Source organism: Candoia aspera, chromosome 7 (genome assembly GCF_035149785.1).
Source record: "Candoia aspera isolate rCanAsp1 chromosome 7, rCanAsp1.hap2, whole genome shotgun sequence".
Lineage (NCBI taxonomy): Eukaryota > Metazoa > Chordata > Lepidosauria > Squamata > Boidae > Candoia > Candoia aspera.
Window position 1 is genome coordinate 24,223,340 of NC_086159.1, and position 19,780 is coordinate 24,243,119.

The following is a 19,780-nucleotide window of genomic DNA, read 5'->3' on the forward strand; positions in this document are numbered from 1 at the left end:
AGCTGGGTTTAGAAAAGGCAGAGGAACTAGGGACCAAATTGCCAATATCCGCTGGATAATGGAAAAAACCAGGGAGTTTCAGAAAAACATCTATTTCTGTTTTATTGACTATTCTAAAGCCTTTGACTGTGTGGACCACAACAAATTGTGGCAAGTTCTTAGTGGTATAGGGATACCAAGTCATCTTGTCTGCCTCCTGAAGAATCTGTATAACGACCAAGTAGCAACAGTAAGAGCAGACCACAGAACAACGGACTGGTTTAAGATTGGGAAAGGAGTATGGCAGGGCTGTATACTCTCACCCTACCTATTCAACTTGTACGCAGAACACATCATGCAACATGCTGGGCTTGAGGAATCCAAAGCTGGAGGTAAAATCACTGGAGGAAACATTAACAATCTCAGATATGCAGATGATATCACTTTGATGGCTGAAAGTGAAGAGGAACTGAGGAGCCTTATGATGAAGGTGAAAGAAGAAAGTGCAAAAGCTGGCTTGCAGCTAGACCTCAAAAAAACCAAGATTATGGCAACCAGCTTGATTGATAACTGGAAAATAGAGGGAGAAAATGTGGAGGCAGTGAAAGACTTTGTATTTCTAGGCTCAAAGATTACTGCAGATGCTGACTGCAGTCAGGAAATCAGAAGACACTTAATCCTTGGGAGAAGGGCAATGACAAATCTCAGTAAAATAGCTAAGAGCAGAGACATCACACTGACAACAAAGGTCCACATAGTTAAAGCAATGGTGTTCCCCGTAGTAACATATGGCTGCGAGAGCTGGACCATAAGGAAGGCTGAGAGAAGGAAGATCGATGCTTTGGAACTGTGGTGTTGGAGGAAAATTCTGAGAGTGCCTTGGACTGCAAGAAGATCAAACCAGTCCATCCTCCAGGATATTAAGTCAGACTGCTCACTTGAGGGAACGATATTAAAGGCAAAACTGAAATACTTTGGCCACATAATGAGAAGACAGGACACCCTGGAGAAGATGCTGATGCTAGGGAGAGTGGAGGGCAAAAGGAAGAGGGGCCGACCAAGGGCAAGGTGGATGGATGATATTCTAGAGGTGATGGACTCGTCCCTGGGGGAGCTGGGGGTGTTGATGACCGACAGGAAGCTCTGGCGTGGGCTGGTCCATGAAGTCACGAAGAGTCGGAAGCGACTAAATGAATAAACAACAAAGAACGGTATCATATCAATCTACCGTTTGCATTGTATTTGAAGACAGCAAAGTAAACTGAAGTATATATCAAATTCTAAATGAGAATTCCATTGGATTCTCTTAGTACCAAATAGCTAATGAAATCCTGAATTTTAATAAGGTGTGCTGGGAAAAGACAGTTGTATCGCTCAAAACCGTGAAAAATAAGTTAAATAAATATTCAGGTTACCTCGTCATTGTTCATGACTAAGCTCCTTACTAGAGGTTGTCAGGTTCTTTTCATATGTACTTTTTAGAATCATTTTTGATGCAGGTACATATGAAAAAGACCTGACTTTTTCATATGTACCTGCATCAAAAATGGTTCTTAAAAAAATTACTCCCCCATTCCTTATCTATCATATAAATTGCTACATTTTATATTATTTATTTATTTATTTATTATTCACATTTCTATCACCACCTGTCTCCCCCTAAAAGGGGCACTCTGAGCTCTATACCTGAATCTGACTTAAATTTGGATCCAATCTATAGTTGTCAAATAACAGATTACCATGGACAGTAACTGCAGGTTATAAATGCCAAACTCCGCATTCCATGGCACTCTAACATGCATTTGTTTGCATTTAGAGCCATGCGCACTGCAGCATAGGTACATCCAGCTAAGTCAGAGATAAGAGCTACAATTTTATGTACCTACAAAAAACTCCAACTGAATATAATAGGACTTACTTCTGAACAAACATACACAGGACTGTGCTGTTAACTTAATAAGTGAATTCAGTCTTCTAGTAAGGAGCTTAGTCGTGAACAATGACAATGAGGTAACCTAACAACATTTTAATAACACACCCCTAAAACAGAAATATAAATACTTGAGTTTACCAAGGATGTTGACCGGCCCTCATCAATAGAGACAGTTGGGTATATCCTTTAAGACGGGATTTGCGGACATCTTTAAGCAGCCATTGGCACTTTGTTTAATCTTCAGGAGCAGGTTATGGCAAAGAATGAAATAATCCCCCATGATCAGAAAAGTGTCATGATAACTCTAGAATAAAAATCTGGTGTTCTACACAGTATACTAGAGAAATCTTCACTGGTAAAGGAGGCTTTACCACATGGCCTCAGTTTATATAATCTGGGACATCATCCCCCCAAAGCTGGCAAACAAACAGGTTTGAACCGTTCTATATCCAGACAATGTAGACACTAAGAAAGAACCTTGCTGAGTTCTGCACAGAGAGAGTTTTACAGATTAATATGATCAGATCAAGATTAGGGTTTTTGCAAAGTCCCCTAAAATCCACAGATGGAAACTAAACAGACATGAGCCAGAACAGGTCCAATTATTCAAATATTTGGGAATAGCCTTCATGCTACAGTGAGCCAGAATGCAACCTAGAGTGTGCCCTATAGGATGTTCAGAGATAATAACAGTATTTGTCTAGTTGAGCCTTGTATAGATCTTGAGGAGCATTAAATATCCCAGCAGCAATTAAGGTATTTATTGCTGATGCCAAGCACAAATTCTGAATGATGTACAGACAGGGTTGTTTAAAAATATCTCATTGATGGAGTCCCTACCATCTAAATTCTGGAGAAATATCTTTCAGGTATCATGATGTGTCTCAAATGTTACTATATGGCTGGAAGCTGGTATAAATAACATTGAAGCTATGTTATGCTTTCATTCACTGAATCATTGGTTGAAAGCTGTTTTCCACTCTGTTGGATTGGCCTCTCTAATTTTATTTTATAATTTTGTTAGCACACTGAAAAGCTCCATTCTACATAAGCTGAATTACTGGGGTTACTTGCAAGATGCTATACTAGCCTTAGGCCCTGATCAAACTAAGCCAAGAATAATAGATACAGAAAACCAGGAAGATCAATCTTGTGTGCTCGTAGGGGTCTGTTGAGGTGCTCAGCCCTTCAGTTTCAGCCCAGCCAGGTATCTGAGACAAATCGAAATATCTAAATATAGACCAGCGGTGGCGCTGCGGGTTAAACCGCTGAGCTGTCGATCGGAAGGTCGGTGGTTCGAAACCGCGTGGCGGGGTGAGCTCCCGTTGCTCGTCCCAGCTCCTGCTCACCTAGCAGTTCGAAAACATGCCAATGTGAGTAGATTAATTGGTACCGCTTCGGCGGGAAGGTAACGGCGTTCCGTGAGTCGTGCTGGCCACATGACCCGGAAGTGTCTATGACAACGCCGGCTCTAAGGCTTAGAAACGGAGATGAGCACCGCCCCCTAGAGTCGGATTCGACTGGACTTTACGTCAAGGGAAACCTTTACCTTTACCTTATGACACTAATACAATTTAATGTTCTGTCTTGGAAGGGAATTACAAGAAAGTTCCTTATAATAAATGGCTTTGCTCATAAAGAATGTGTAATGTTGAGGCCACTGCTTACTTTTTTTCCTTACTGTCCCTTTTATATGGAAGCTTGTGCATACTATTTAACACCATTATTAGCAAATTGTTCAGGCAAATTGTCCAGGCACTCTTTGGTACCTACTATCTGACAGACATTATACAGGTAGTCCTCATTTAGCAACCACAATCCGGACTGGCAACTTGGTCATTAAGTGAAGCGGTCGCTAAGTGAAACCACAACTGTGCTTATGATCTTACTTTAGCTTCCCTTTGCTTTATAGACCTACAAAGAACATAAATGTAAAGATTGGTCATAAAGTTAATTTTTCATCACTGTCAAAACTGTCATAACAGCAAATGGTTGATAAACGAGGCAGTTGCTAAACAAGGACTACCTGTACAGTCTTCCTTGCATGTCCCTAAATACTGCTACATTGTAGATATTGAAAGGAGATACTTGCTTAATTATCTGTGAGAGTATGCAATCTGTGCCCTAGTATTGTATTTTTAAAAATATTATCATTTATGTATTATATTTTATTGCACCTTGGTACAAACGTTAGTTTCATACACCAGGATAATTGATTCTTTGTTTTTATAATTCCATAAGTTAGTAGGTTTTAAAGGCTGTTATGTGGGTTTATCAGTTTTATAGATTTAATATTCATATTGTTATATTTTATTTACTTTATTCGTACTGGTGTAGATGACTTTTTGTACTTACTGTATTTTATTTTGCTATATGTTGGTCACTGACCAAAATAAAATCTCTCTCTCTCTCCTTTCTTGCAAGATTTGCAGATGTCTTTAAGGAGCAATCAGCACTTTGTTTTTCAGAACCGAAATGCTCATCTTTTTTTTTTTTATTAGCACTTAACCATCTTTTTGAGTTGCAGCATGCCCATAAGATGGAATTGTCATGAGCCAAATAAACTCACATCATCCTGGGCATGCAGCCCACTATTATATGGTTTATACCAATTAGCATATTAACAAATAAAGTGGTTTTCTTTTTCTTTTCCTTTTTAAAGGACAAATATCTTAGCTTTTCTCAGGCTTAGAACTCTTCCAGACCTTCTTTTTCCCTCCTTGATAATGGCCAAGTGACCCATATTTAAAAAGCATTTACAATAAAATTATAGCCCTTGCTTTTGTATTCCTGGCTTTCCCAGTAGAAAGCTGAAATGTTTTAAAATTGTCACTTTTTGATGGAGGTAATGGCTGTAATATATTTAGTCCCTTTCTCTGGTTGTGCTTCAAATGGCTGTGCTAATAAAGGGCACAGCTGTAGATTCTTTATGACCTGCTTTTGGGGAGGGGGGAGGGAGGGGGCAGCCCAGATTGACTGTGTGTGTCAACAAATGCAGCTGGGAAAAAAAGAGAAGCCCCTTGAAGGCCTCTGCAACTTAAAAGTCCAAGATAAATGATGTTCCCTTTTTTTTTTAAGGAACAGGAAAATGGAGGGTGGAATTCAATAAAAGGCAGGCTGAAAAAAGAATTGTTTAAAACTAAAGCTTTTCTCCCCTTCCAGACAGCTTAGAAGAGAAATGAGCAAAACTGAACATAGAAAAGAGGGGAGCAGTTGAGAATGAAAACAAAGGCCTATCCTGGAAAATATATTGCACTACCAAATTATCTGGAGTGCATTATCATTGGGGGTTGGAGAGAATGTAGTTTAAATTGAGATGCAATGGCCAGCTTTTGCATCCTTTATTTCTTGGCAGGGAAGGAATAGTAGGTGGCTTTGTTTATTTTGGTAGTGAGGTCAAAAAGAATTAATGCTTCAGAGCACCAGAGAAAATATGGTGTCACCACCCTGCTGGGCAAGTTGCTTCAGAGGAGGGATTCAAACCTTAAAATATGAATTCCACAAGAGATAGAGAGCAGGATAAGCAATTAAGAAGACTTTATTCCTGAAAGAATGGAAAGCACAGAATGGAAGTCAACTTTGCATTCCTGTTTGTCTGTCTGCCTGCCCACCTTCCCTCTTACACATGCCCATCTCTTATCGTGCTCCTAACCTAAGAACTTAAATCTCAGTCTCTGTTCCCAATTGCCTCACTTTACTAAAAACAAAAATCTCACCTCAGCTTTCTAAGGCAGAGGCACCCTTACTTCTCAGTTCCTCAGATTTTCAAGAAAGAGACCACTAAAATAGTCTATCTAGATTTAAATGTGGGCTTTGCAGTCCATTCAACCAGGCCCTTATCATGTGCTTTCTGCTATGCTCCATTATGATTTTGCCAAGTGCTATATCTAGTTGGATGAGATTCAAAACTGCATTTTAAGCTATTTGTCTTCTGTTTCCAACCATTTACCTGATGAAGAGCCAGTTATCCAACTGTTTTGCCAGAATCAGACAACTTGGCACCATTCACATGTTTCAAAACTGTACTTCCCATGGTATCTTGCCACTGTTGACTGAGACTTATAAACTTGTGGTCCAGGTCCTCTAACCCTGGCATAGCAGTCTCTACAGCATGTTCTGGGACAGCTTTCAGGTGGACTAGATCTGTTGAACTACAAATTCCATAAATCCCAGCCAGTGTAGCTCTTAGTCCCACCAAGTGAAACAGGAGATGGGTTGGCTTCCTTTCCTTGCTTGAACTAACAGCACCTTTTACAGTACAAGTGACATTCCTTTTATTGCATTTGCACTGCAGGGAAAATGGTACTTTTGTCTTTACAAATAGTACAATAAATACAAATTCTCAAGAGGGTAGACTTTTTAAAGTCCTGTGCATGCTAATTGTACATGAAGCTAATATACAAAAAGGCCTAGAGTGAATATTGGTTTTGTAGTCAAGTCACTGTGTAGGAATGCTTCCCTGCAGTCATTTTCTGCTGGGATTTCTCTGATTGGCTTCCAAGAGAGTCTTTTATTTGCTAGCACGCAATCTGAATTTCTCCTGAGACCGTCAGCTCTTGCTCCATTCCCATGTGCTAGCATTTCATACATCCCAGACTATCATTACTGTGTTCAGGATCAGTTCTTCAGAACAGAATAACCTACAATTCTAGTCTTAATCCACATGGTTACTTTTTTTTTTAATCACCCCTACACATCTATCACCCCTATGAGCTGAGAGTATATTTGCTGCCATCTAGTGGCCATCCTGGTTTTTGCAGCCCAGGTGTAGTAGCCCTAATAGAATTAAGGAAGTAAACTACATGTAAAACTTAAATTTTAAGAACTTGCTCTTTTCTTGCTTCTCCTTCCACCATTACCTTGGACATTTTCAGCATGCTCAGTAATAAAACTGAAATCCAGTCTCAACCCACTGGACATCAGTAATGGACTTAGCTACGATCAACGTGTTTTCAATAAGGTAACAAGATGGCAATGGATATTCTTCCAAGCCTTCAATGCTAATGACAACCAATTTCATCTGTTGCTGCTGAAACCTCTAGTGCTATTGCCATTTTGCTAATACATGTAGGCTGGACTTACAAAGCAGTTAAGCCAGTATAGTTGGAATTTACAACTGAAGCCAGACTTTATTGTTGAGCAATAGAGCACTTAAGATAGACATACGCTTATGTCACAATTGTTGCAGTGCTGCTTAAGCCCAGAATCTATTGCAAGTGAACTAAACTCACCCTACTTTCAGAATGGCACACCATTATCATTAAACTGTTTTTTCTCTATGGAATTTCAGATGTCAATGAGCCCCAGTAATACTGTATTGTTTGTGTGCACTTCCCTGCCAATAGGCAAAATAAGGCAGGCTACTTTTTTTTTAGTATTAATTTTTATTGAAGAAATTTTTTACAGAGTAAAAACAATACAAATTTAAGGAAGAAAAAGTAAAGTAAAGAAAAATGATAGGTAAAGAAGTAAGAAATAAAAAAGAGAGAAAAGAGAGAAAAGAGAAAAGAAAGATAATTTAAAAAAGATATAAATAAGCGTCTTCCGATCTTTTTTACAGCAGTTATAAATACATTTGTATTTTCTCCTCTCTCTCTCTCTAGTTATATCATAGCTCCTCCTAATTTAATTAAATATAATGTTGTTGATTACATGGGAAGGGATAGCATTTTCTCCCACCCTTCCTTTGATTATTAAAATGTGTGGCCAGACTTGTTAGAGAGGCAGCCAACAACAGATAAAGATGGAAAACCTAAACTGAAATTGGTAACCTTTTAATAGCTCACTGGCCACTTTGTGAGTGCTTATTACCAATCTCATTTTATTATCTAAAAGGATCATTGCAAAGATAAATAAGGATGATTAAGTTCCATAAAGCTGCTATCCTACAGTCTCTGCAGAACTGCCAGTGCTTATAGACTTTTTTGAAACTCTCCTTTCACATGAGGAAAAGGTATATTCTTGGGCAGGAAAATCAGAAGCCTTCTTCATAAGGCTATAGGAAGTTCAGCAACTGTAGGCTGAACTGAATATTGGAACTCCAGTGTTGGAACACAAGGAGGAAGCACTTTGTAAGTTCTCCCTAGATGTGGCAGAAGAGGCCCCCAACTTGCAAATCCCTTTATGAATCCTATAGGGCTGGATGCTCAGAAGCAAAACCACCAGTGCCTTCATCCCAACTGTATCTTTTAGAAGCCCCACCCTGCAGGAGTTGAGGAGTCAGCCATTTAATGGGCTCCTGTGCCTCAGAAGGAAGTCATCAATGGGCTTAGCTGCAGTGCAGAGCAGCAGTGTAGAGAAAGAAGACAAAAGAAGAAGGAAGCACAGCAAAATAACAACAACAACAACATGCAAAGGGAAGTTTAATGGCACTTTGTATTCCAATGGATCTGGAAGGATGGGTTGGGTAACCCTATCCAAGCAGAAGTAAATCTGATATCAGTATTGCTGTTGTTATTTATGCTTCTGCCTTCTTTGCAAAATGTCCTTGGGTTTGGTTTTGTTGAAATCGACAGGCTGCTTTTTAGAAGCTCCTCAAGCTGACACTCCTCCCCTTTTCATTTTGAAAGGTCAGGCTGAGAGTTGGCAGTTGTATAGGAGCTGTCCTCTGTATAGAAAGTCTTAACTAGCCAGGCAGAGACTTAACTCTGCTGCTGAAAAACTAACATTGTCACTAGGATATGATGAAACCATGGTGAAGAACTAGGAACAGCCCGACCACGGCAGAGTGAGCAGTTGGAATCTGCCTGGTACATGTTTGTTTGCCCGATTCAAAATGTGGAGAACGATTGTTGAGATGATGTAGACAAATTGACTCAAATTAGTTTAGGATGGGCTGAGCAGAGTTTAAACATGTTGAGTCCAGACACATAGCAACAGTCCACAGCGGTTTTGGAAAGGAATATATATGAATAGCTAATTTAATGGGGTTGGAGCAGGGGGGATGGGGAAGGAATAATAAAATCATTGGGAATCCAACAAGGGCTGCACTTACTTTTTTATTTCTAATGACAACTAAGTCTGGGTTTAAAAATATTATCTCTATTAGAACACTCTAATCCAGCAGTAAATTAATTTATAGACATACTTGGGTGCATTAACAGTTTTACATGCCTTTCATCTTCGAAGCATTATTTAATGGCAAAAACAAATCCCCAAGAACTGATGTGCTATGATCCTCTGAAAAAAGATTAAAAGGATTTTGAGACTCTTTTTTTCTCCCATTTTCAGTCAAATTGTCCTAAATCCTGCAGCACAATAAGTTAGTGCCCAATGCAAACAGCAGGCTACCAGGAGTGAGGATCTGACTGAATGTACAGTAATCTAATTAGACCAGGCCTTCAATTCACCACCTGATTCAATATACAGGATTCCTCCTTCCAGTAGGGATTTTACTTAAAAAAAAAAATTGAAGTGATGAATAGAAGTGAGGAAAAAAATCTGAAAAAGTATCTCTGTGAATGGGTACTGTCTCATATAAATGGGTTGAGACTAATCTCATTCTATTGTTTCCACAAATAATGTTTACTAAACTGTGCTATAATGTATCAGAATCCATATTACCCTTTCATTCTTTTTAGAAAACACCATATTTTAGTTAATGCAGTCCTACACTTTCCAGGAAATTGATTAATATTAATGAACAACAGATAAAAAGTAAGCAACCTACCAAAATCAGTGGATTTGGAATGTTCATAGATTTCCTTTGGACTTTAAAATACTTAAAACTCTAAATAGGTAAATTAATAACAACACTGAAATTATTTCACTGTCCACCATAGAAAAAGACTAAGTATCCTGTCATAAGTATCCTGTTCTTCCCAAGCAATAAGATAATTTATGATTTAAATGCTTAGAAAGTTTCTAAGCAGTCATGCATCTGACCAAATCTTCCTTCTTCAGAATGATAGTCTGGGATTCAGAAGGCTGCTTGCACTGGGGAAAGGACTAGGGATTATGTCCCCACTGCTGCTGCAGCCCAGCAATTCCCTATATTTCTAACATACAATAAGAGGCTTTTGGAGGAGGCAAAGTGGGGCAGTGTTCCTGGCAATTTAGGAAAAACTGCAATATCCCATTCATCCAGGACCTTAAGCAGAAGAGCATATTTCACAATCTTAGCCAATGCACATTTATTCAAAAGTTCAATGGATCTTCATTCTGAGACCTGTGATTACAGAATAGTAACATAGGGAGAAAACTGACACTACGTTAGTGTCTTTAATGGACTTAAGCATACTTATCTTTCAGTAAATACAGTTCAAAGGGACCTTGGAGGTCATCTAATCCAACGCCCTACCCAGGGGAGGAATCCTCAGACCATCCCTGACAAATGGCTGTCCAACCTTTGCTTGAAAATCACCAGTGATAGAGCACTCACAACTCCAGAAAGCAGGCCAGTCCACTGTTTAATAGTGGGGGTGCTGGGGGGGGGGGGTTGGTGGAGGCCAGGGGAGGGCTTGGGGGGCCTGGTGCAAGCCACATGCAAGTGCAGGAAGACTGGGGGGTGGACGGTGTGGCACGAGCGCAGGAAGGCCAGGGGATGGACAGCGTGGCAGGGTGCGAGCACAGGAAGGCCGGGGGGAATTACCAGGGTGACTTACAATCTTCCCTGCTGGGCTCCCATTGACTTTGCTGTGGGAAGCTGGCAGGAAAGGTTGCAATGGTGATCACGTGACCGCAGGATGCTGAAACCCTCGTGTGAGCCAGTTGTCAAGTGCCCAAAGTGCAATCGAGGGGGCATGTGACAGCTGGTACTTCAAGGACTGATCATAAGTACCACTCATTTGGCGCTGTCACAGTTTTGGTCACTGAATGAATGGTTGTTAACTAAGGACTACCTGTATAACTTCCCATGATATCAACATTACACCTTTATTGACGCAGCCTGAGATTGCATTGGCTCTTTTGGCAGTTGCAGCACACTGCTAGCCCATGCTTAATCTGTCCTCTACCAGGATACCTGCATCTTTCTCCCAAGTACTACTGCCAAGCCAGCTACCACCTAGCTTGAGCCTACACCTCTGATATTTTCCACCTAGGTGCAGAACCCTACATTTCTCTCCAGTGAATTGCATTTTGTTAGGAAAGGATCAATGTTCAAGTCTCTCAACATTCTTCTGAACCTTGAACCTGTCATCTGAACTGTTAGCAATCCCTCACAGCTTTGTTTTCTCTGCATATTTAATGAGCATCTCTTCTATCCCCTCATCCAGGGCCGCAACTAGGGTGTCACCCGGGGCAAACATAGATTCTGTGACCATTTTGGCACCCCCAGCACTCATTTTGGCACCCCCCAGCACTCATTTTGGTGCCCCACCAGCGCTCATTTTGGTGCCCCACCAGCACGGCGCCCAGGGCACATGCCCCGGTTGCCCCTAGTTGCGGCCCTGCCCTCATCTAAGTCTTTATAAAAGTATTGAAGAACACTTGGTCCAGGCAGAACCCTAGGCGACTCCACTGCATAAATCTTGCCATAGCAACATAGATCCGTTAAAGACCATGTGTTGGATATGGTTGTTCAACCAATTGCTGATCCATCTGGTAGTGGGACCATATATTCCACATTGTTCCATTTTATCAAGGAGGCTATGGTAACTTTATCAATGACACATTGAAGTTTAGATACACTATATCCACAGTATTCCCTGTAACTACTAATGTTGTCACTTCGTCAAAAAAAAAAAAAGCCATAAGATTTTGCATGAATGAGCCCATACTGGTTCTAGTAATCACTTTGTTCCTTTCTAAGTGTTTGCAAGCCCACTGCTTGATGATGTTTTCTAGGGTTTTCCCAGATATTGACATGAAGCTAATTGCATTGTAGTTTCCTGGGTCCACGATAGCTTTTCACCGATCTTTTGGCACTTCTCCTGTATTCAGAAGTTCTCAAAGATTACATCCAGTAGTCCTGAGATCACATCTGCCCATTCCTTTAGCACCCTGGGACGTAATCCATCCAGCTCTGATGACCTGAATTAATTCAAAGCAGCCAGAGATAGATATTCTCTCACTACCTCCTTGCCTATTTTGACTTGCATTTCTTTTCTGCCCTCCGGGGGCAGCTTCTGAAGGTACACCATTTTTCCTTTTGCAAAAAAACAAAAACAAAAAACAGATGCAAAATAGGAATTAAATGGTTCAGACTTCTCCCTGCTGTCCATCACCATCTTGCTATCTCCAACAAGTGGACCAATTGTTTTCTTGACTTTCCTCTTATTCCGCACATAACCAAATAACCTTTTTTGTTATTTTCGGTGTTTATGGCAAGCCTCAGTTCATGCTGGGTCTTAGCCTTCCTGAACCCCAATCTAACAGATTCAGACTATCTCCTAATATTCTGCTTCTGTTATATGCCCCTCTTTCCATTTTTTAAACTTTTTGTTTCTCAAGTTATCAGAGGGCTCTTTATGCAACTATGCTGGTCTCATCGGCTGTCTCCCCTCTTTTTTGTTTTTGGTATTTTTTGTTTGAGCACTAATGACGTCATTAATTTTTTCCTTTCAGGATTTCCATCCATAAAATCCTTCTTACTTTTCTCTTTAATTTACTGAAAGTCAGATCTATTTATTTGTATATATGTGGATTCCACCATTTATTCAAATTCGGGTCTGAAGTATGTATTTCCACTGAATGTCAAATCCTTTACTTTGATATGCATTTAGAGTTATAGCGGAATACTGATCTATCAAATTCATATTATCTTTTCAGTCTGGAAGTGGCTCCTGAGGTTTCATTGAGGTGTTCCCAGTTTTAATACTTGAAATCCTTAAGATTCCTATGACTTTCTGCACGTGAAGCATTAACTTAATAGGGTAAATTATTATTGTTGTTATTATTATTGTTGTTGTTATTTAAATTTATTGGCTGTCCAACTCCAGTGAATAATAGAAACCATTATGTGTGTGTGTGTGTGTGTGTCTATCTTTCAGCAGCACAAATAATAATCACATCCTCTTGAAAGACAGCAGAAATCTTTACTCGGCCAAACTGTACGTAAAAGCTATGGAACTTGGCTTTGTCTAAAAAAAAAATTAACACAGAATATTACAAAAGGCAGAATTATACATCACAAGGGCACAATTGTGGAAGTATAATTACCTTTTTTTTCTGTTACAGTCCTTGTGCACTAGATTTTCCCCCTACTTATTCTGCAAAGACACTGTCCTAATATCTTATTTTTTCCAGATTACATTGCCAAGCTTCCTTGTTTACTGCTATTCTCATTTCAATGCTTGTATTATAGATATTATGCAACAGCTTGACTTCAATTTTTATTTTAATAAAACTTAAAAAAGAGAAAAGTGACACTAATTTGGATCACATATTGTGGGGAGGTTGGGCCTGGTAGATCTTCCAGAAGTTACAAAGCTGGCCCATACTTTGAATGTGCTTTTACTGCCACCTAGCCGCAATACTCCGTTACTGTTTTTCTGGCTTTAAAAGAGTTCATACAGGCTTATGGTAATTAAAATAAGGAAAAACGGAACAGAATAGCAATAAAACAGCATAGAACCAAACTGAAATAGCAGCAAAGGCAAATTCCTGAAGCAGAGTACCCATGTGTGATAATAATCATGATCAGTGAAGCTACTGGTAGGGTTACTATACTTTTGTAAAAACAAAAAAGTGCAGTTGCACTATGAGCCTCTTTATCACATCAGGTTATTTGTCTCTCTGATCCAGAATTGTCTATCTTGTCTAGTATTGTCTACATTCTGCCCAGTATTCAGGGCCAGATCAAGGCACAGCACCAAGGCACACTGTCCCCCCAAGGTGAAACTCTTTTGGTACTTGAGACAGAAGTACCTCTTCCCTTGCCCAGTAGGAATGAATGAATGAATGAATGAATGAATGAATGAATGAATGAATGAAATAATGAACTAGAATTAAACCTTAGCAATAAATTGTCATATGTGGTATTCAGCATAATTCTAACACACACAAATTTATTTCTGCTGTTCTACAGCAGAAGAGCTGTAGGTTACATTTTACATGCAGAAAGGCTCAGATTCAGTTCCCAGCATCCCTATATAAGTCTGAGGAAAAGATACCAGCCTTAAAACTGGATAAATGCTGCCCGTCAGTATAGACAATGCTGAGCTAAATTACCTAATGTTTCAATTTGGGGTAACAAAGCTTCCTATCTTCTTGAGCAGGAAAAATAGTTCTGCTTCCTCCAGTAAACCACACATAATGAAATTAAGCATTTTTTCCAGCACCAATGGCCAGATGCCTGTAGTCCTATCGTGGCAGCATGACTTCCAGGGGTTTTAGATGAGAGCTCCCACAGCCAGCATCTTCAATGGTTGTGCTGATTCATGGTATAGGATGCTGGAGAAATGATCTAGAACAGTGTTTCTCAACCTTGGCAACTTTAAGAAGTGTGGACCTCAACTCCCAGAATTCCTCAGCCAGCCATTCTGGAAGTTGAAGTCCACACACCTTAAAGTTGCCAAGGTTGAGAAACACTGTTCTAAAATGTATAAAGGCACTTCAAATGTATGTTGGAAATATGAACAACATGAAGGGACATTTTATCTTGGTTGGTGGGCATGTAAAAAGCTAAAAAAAAACTGGATTCAAATACATACTTTGATAAAGAGAATTTTAAAGATTAATATTCATTTGAAACCAAAATATTGCCTTTTAGGACTAATGGATAAACTGTTGGGAAAAAAAACCATGGAAGATTATTTCAATATATGACTACTGCTATGAGATTATTATATGCACAGAGATGGAAAAATTTGACACTACCCACTATGGAGGAATGATGGGTGAAACTGATAGATCTTGCTGAGATGGATAAATTAACTTCTTTGATTAGAGGAAAGGCACTGTCTGTGTTTATTGGTGACTGGAAATCTCTTGTGGACTTTTTGGATAAAAATGAACTTGTGACTTATGGTTTTGACTAGATAGGAAAGATTATAGAAAGAAGAGTATTGTGATGTAACTTTAGAAGAGAGGTTAAGATATAATTGTATTTAGAACTGTTGTGAGGAATATCGGAAGTGACTTCTTTGTATCTTTTTTCTTTCTGTTCTATTTTTCTTCAACTTTTTTTATTTTCTTGCACTTTTTGCTTACCCTTTGAATTTTTTTTCTTTGTTACTTTATATTAGTTTGTATATTAGTTTTTATCTTCTTTTTTTTAAAGTTGCAATAAAAGTCGTATTTTAAAAAATGGTTGTACTGACTCTAGCTGATAAGGTTGTAGTCCAAAACACATTTAAGGATGCCAGAATGGGACAAGCTGGTTAATACTGGTTCTTCTCACCTTGGAGGATGTTTGCAGACTAATGCAGGCAGTCCTGTGGAAATGGAAGACTGCCCAGATTTAGTGCTTCAAACTAAATTTTGCCATGGTCTCATAATGATGTGGAGAGGAATAAACTTATAGCCAACCCATATTTCTAGCAGAAAGGTGACACAGATAAGGCTAAACATTACTTATTAGTCTGGGGATGACAAACACCTGATAAGTTAGGAATCTTTTATGAACAGGTGTAGTTGTTTGCTGATTTATACTGATACAAGAAGTGCTTTACCTATTCAGTAGAACCCTGAAGGAGAAGACAACATCTGGATTAAAAACACATATACAAATTACAATGCATCACTGAAGCATAACCATGCATTATATAAAAAAGAGAACAGCTACAAACAGAGTGTATTAAACAAAGCTTATGTTTCTAAGACCAAAGGCCTGACAAAATAATACATTTGTTATCAAGAATAAACTTAACAAATGCAGGAAGATGCTATTTGGGCTTCTTAGGGCTTCATAATAGAATTCTTCAACAAATGTAATGACATGAAATTTGTATAAATGAACAAGAGTATTTCTTTGCAATTAAAAATACTTGCTTTTTCTTGCATTTTCTTAACTGTTTATTGTATGTAATTTATTTAAATAAAGTTAATAAAAACCTTTAAAAATCGAATGGGCTGAAACATCCTTAACTTTAATAATAAAAAGATTTGAACTGTTTAAAATAACACTGAGCAAAGTAGAAAACAGTTTCATTCCTTTGGATTTTAAGTACAAGCGTGCCCAAATATTTAACAATAACTAGCAACCATTCCCAATCTGATGGTCTTCTTGTGTAAGACCAACTCCCATCAGCCATTCTCACACATCTAAAATGCACCATATTATGTATGGCTGCCCTTAAAGTTTCTGGCTATTTATTAATTTTTAATTAAGTTCACTAAGTTTAAGAAGGCTGAGTCAGTGAAGGATAGTAATATTTTATTTATCAATGTTATAAAGGCATACCCCGTTTTGATAAATTTTCATGCTTAGTAACTCAGCTCTAGAAACCAACCTTGAGCATGAAGTCTGATCAAGGGGGAATTTCATATCAGCAGCTGACAGGAAGGAACCGCTTTCCTCCTTAAGAGATAAGGGAGCCTGAATGGGGATGAATAGCAGTCTGAGTGCAGAGATGATAATAAAACCGTGCCAAGTCTTCCTACCTAAATTACACTCCCAACTGATGTGGTACAGTGACCCAACTGTGCCAGCAAGTTGAACTGGACTGTGACTTACCTTCCTGAAAGGACAGACTAGTAAACCCCCCCACCCCAACCTATTTCCTTTATTGTCTATGTTTCAAATTTACTTACGGTCTCCATTTTCTCCCTGGTGAAAGTCATATTGCTGAAAAGTCACAAGTATAGACAATTTGTTCTGACAATAGCTAAGAATCCTTGTTACAAATAATAAAAGAGATATTTGTGTTCTAGCCTGATATAACTGTGCTATGATTTTGCAGTTATTTACTATCCATACCAATGCAGTTATACCAGTCCTGCTTACTTTTTACATCTACCCATAGAATGTTCAGGAGTTCCATTTGTGCCACACAGCACATCCGTTCACAACATACTCTCAAATGACACTAATCACAGCCTTGTCAATGACAAGGACAATAACTGCCAACTATTTGGATCATGGCCATTGGTTGTCAGTGTCACACCATCTGCAAAGCAAGGGGACTTGAGCATTTAAGTCGGCCTGCCATCCTATTGTGATCTTTTAAGATAGTGTTTTCCAACCTTGGCAATTTTAAGATGCTGGCTGGATAATTCTGGAAGGTCAAGTCCACACATGTATTAATTTATACATGACAATATCAATTAAGGTTATGAAGAAGATATCTACCTGAAATCCTTAAGGTGCCATGGTAGCCACCAAAAGAATTATTCACCAGCATGTGGCACCACATTCAGCAGATCTTGTGTGGAATCCCAGATCTAATTCTGTATGGAATAATTGAGCAATTAAAGAACCTGAGAAGGGAACCTCTGCCAATTAGACTAGACCACCACCAGGGCCAGAACAAAGATATGAACAAGGCTAGGTCAAAAACTAAATTTGATTTTGATTCAGTGTTAAAATGTGTATGTGGAAATTGATTGTATTTAATTAGATTAATTTAACTATAGTTAATAGTATTCCCTCAGGATTTAATAATTTTGATTCTGTCATATTAAAAATCTGTAATTTTACAGTACATTTTGAAGGATCCTGGGGCATCACCATGGCCTTTGGAGGACTAAGTATGACTCTCTGCCACAGGTTCTAAAGCCTACATTAGATAGAAACTGGCTAAAAATTCATTTGAGTCATTTTTGTTCCTCTGAAAAGCTACTTGTAGAGAGAACACTATTGGCTTGATGGAATTTAGTATCAAGCATCTTCATATGTGCATATGGCCATTTATCTGACAGTATAAAGGAGTTCTTTGTATTTTGACTGTTTTTAAACACGTACGCTCACTACCACATCTCTATGTTATGCAACTGAACTTACTCGGATAGTAGAAAAGGACAGTAACCCTACTTCTTTGATTTTGCACTGTGAACTCACCATTTGATAAATTCAATATTCAAATGCTCACTAGAAAGAAAAGTAAGTCTGAGAAAATTGCTCATATCTTCCTGCAACTAAAACTAAAACTAGTCTGCCTGAAAGTCTCAAGGGGATGCTTTCCACAATTGTCAATCGACTTCTAATTTCAATATCGTCAGTGTTCTCGGGAAAATAACCTGTAGCAACATGCACATGGGATCCCTTCCAGCTTTGAGGTAACAGGCCAAACTAGTCCCATGATAAATATCATTACAGGAGGAGAATTACATGTTATACTGAGGGAGGCAGTACCCAATCCCTTGTTTGAAAAAAATCATCTTGTATATCAGGCAACATCAATTTTGCCTCTGGGTGCAAAATAATTGAGTCCTGAGGTCATGATCGTAGCCCGGTTTCCAGCAATCCTGTGCAGAGACAGATTCTTGAACATTCCAATCAGATTTCCAAACCAGACACAGGACAAGCATTGTTTTAGTAGGCCTTGTAGATGTTTGTCATCTGGAAGCTAATCAAATTTACTTCCCTGGTGACTTCTTATCTTCCTTTTTTTCCCATTTTTACATTCTCCAGGACCACCAGACAATTACCAGAAAGCAGCCTGACCTCTGTCTGGAAAAAAAAAAGATACAAGTGCTCTAGAGAATGTACTAAGATAACTGCAGCTTTTAAACAATAGCCACACTTCTTTTCAGGCCACATAGAAGCTTGAAAAAAGTCAGGCCGCTTTAAGGAATAGTGGGAAGTATGGTGTTTGCATGAAGGCTGAACTGTTGTTATTGTTTTTCCAAATTATTTTCAGACTGCACAGCCCTAGTAAGAAATGTTCAGGTCACAACTAATCATTGTTGAACATGCCCACAGAGAAGACAGGAACTCTGCTGAGCACAAGGCAATGCCATAATTTCTAGTCATTTTTATGCCCGGGACTGGCTGTCAATCCTACTTCTACCTTTACCGCTTTATTTTCAAACGGTTGCACAGTCGTTCTGCTTGGTGGAAAGGCTCTCAGGATAGTAATCAAGTCAAGACAGTCCCTACTTTCAGAAGAGTGAGGAGAACCCAACAAAAGGGGAAAAGGGATGAGGAGAGAAAAGAAAAACCAATTCTTCAGATAGTTGCAATCAAGCAGCTGGGAATCCTGAAGAATTCAGGATTCCCAATTCTTACTGTTCAGAAAGATTGTTTCTATTCAAAGATGGATGGACATCCCACCCCATAAATCCCACTGGCTACTGCTGCACTCCAATCAATAACTATTAATTGAAGTTATTGGAGGTATTTGCTCTAGTTGCATATATTTTACCCTGTGCATCAAGAAGCAGCAACAACAGGGTTACAGCCCCACTGTATTCTTCAGTACAGAATCTAATCTAACCTAAAATTATTCAGTATTTGTTCCTACTTTGCAGGACCTTTAAATAACGGTTTCACAGCACCCACCCCAACCTATCCCCATCTTCAACCCCTGTTACGGTATGGCTGGCAAAAGCTCCTTGACACGTGAGCACCCTAACATCGTTCATACCTTCCTTCGGTTCTCTTTCTTAGGCGGTGTTTATTGGCAAGCCTTTAGCAACTGCAGGCAAGACTGTATCAGGTGCCGCTTTGGGGGCAGCTAACTCATGGTGGAAACAGCTGCACCTGTTGAACTTCTGCCTGGCACACAGCTGTCAGGAGTCCTACTTGAGAGAAGGGGAAACAATTTGCAACCCGCTTACATCGCTATCCCAAATCCTGCCATAACTTCCTGCCATAACTTCCAGCCGCGCAGGGCGCTGAAGGTAAAACAAGAAGCAGAGGAAAGAGGAATTATTGATCGCGGCCGTCAACTTCATCCCTCCCGCTGGCTCCTTAGCACCGCTAAGGAGGAGGCGGAGAGGGAGCCGAGCGCCGAGGCGGCCGGGCCGGGCTGAAGCGCCTGCGCGCCCCTCCAGAGCCGCGGCGGGGGGCGCCGGGGGCCGGCCCGGGGCGGGTCCTGCGGGCGG

The 19,780-nt window shown here is 39.5% G+C and overlaps 1 protein-coding gene across 3 annotated transcripts in view; it reads right to left on the minus strand.

Annotated features, from left to right (window-relative positions):
- MTERF2 (mitochondrial transcription termination factor 2) overlaps positions 1 to 19,780 on the minus strand; it is a 99,729-nt gene that overhangs the window by 62,847 nt on the left and 17,102 nt on the right. The gene's annotated exons all lie outside the window — the stretch shown is intronic.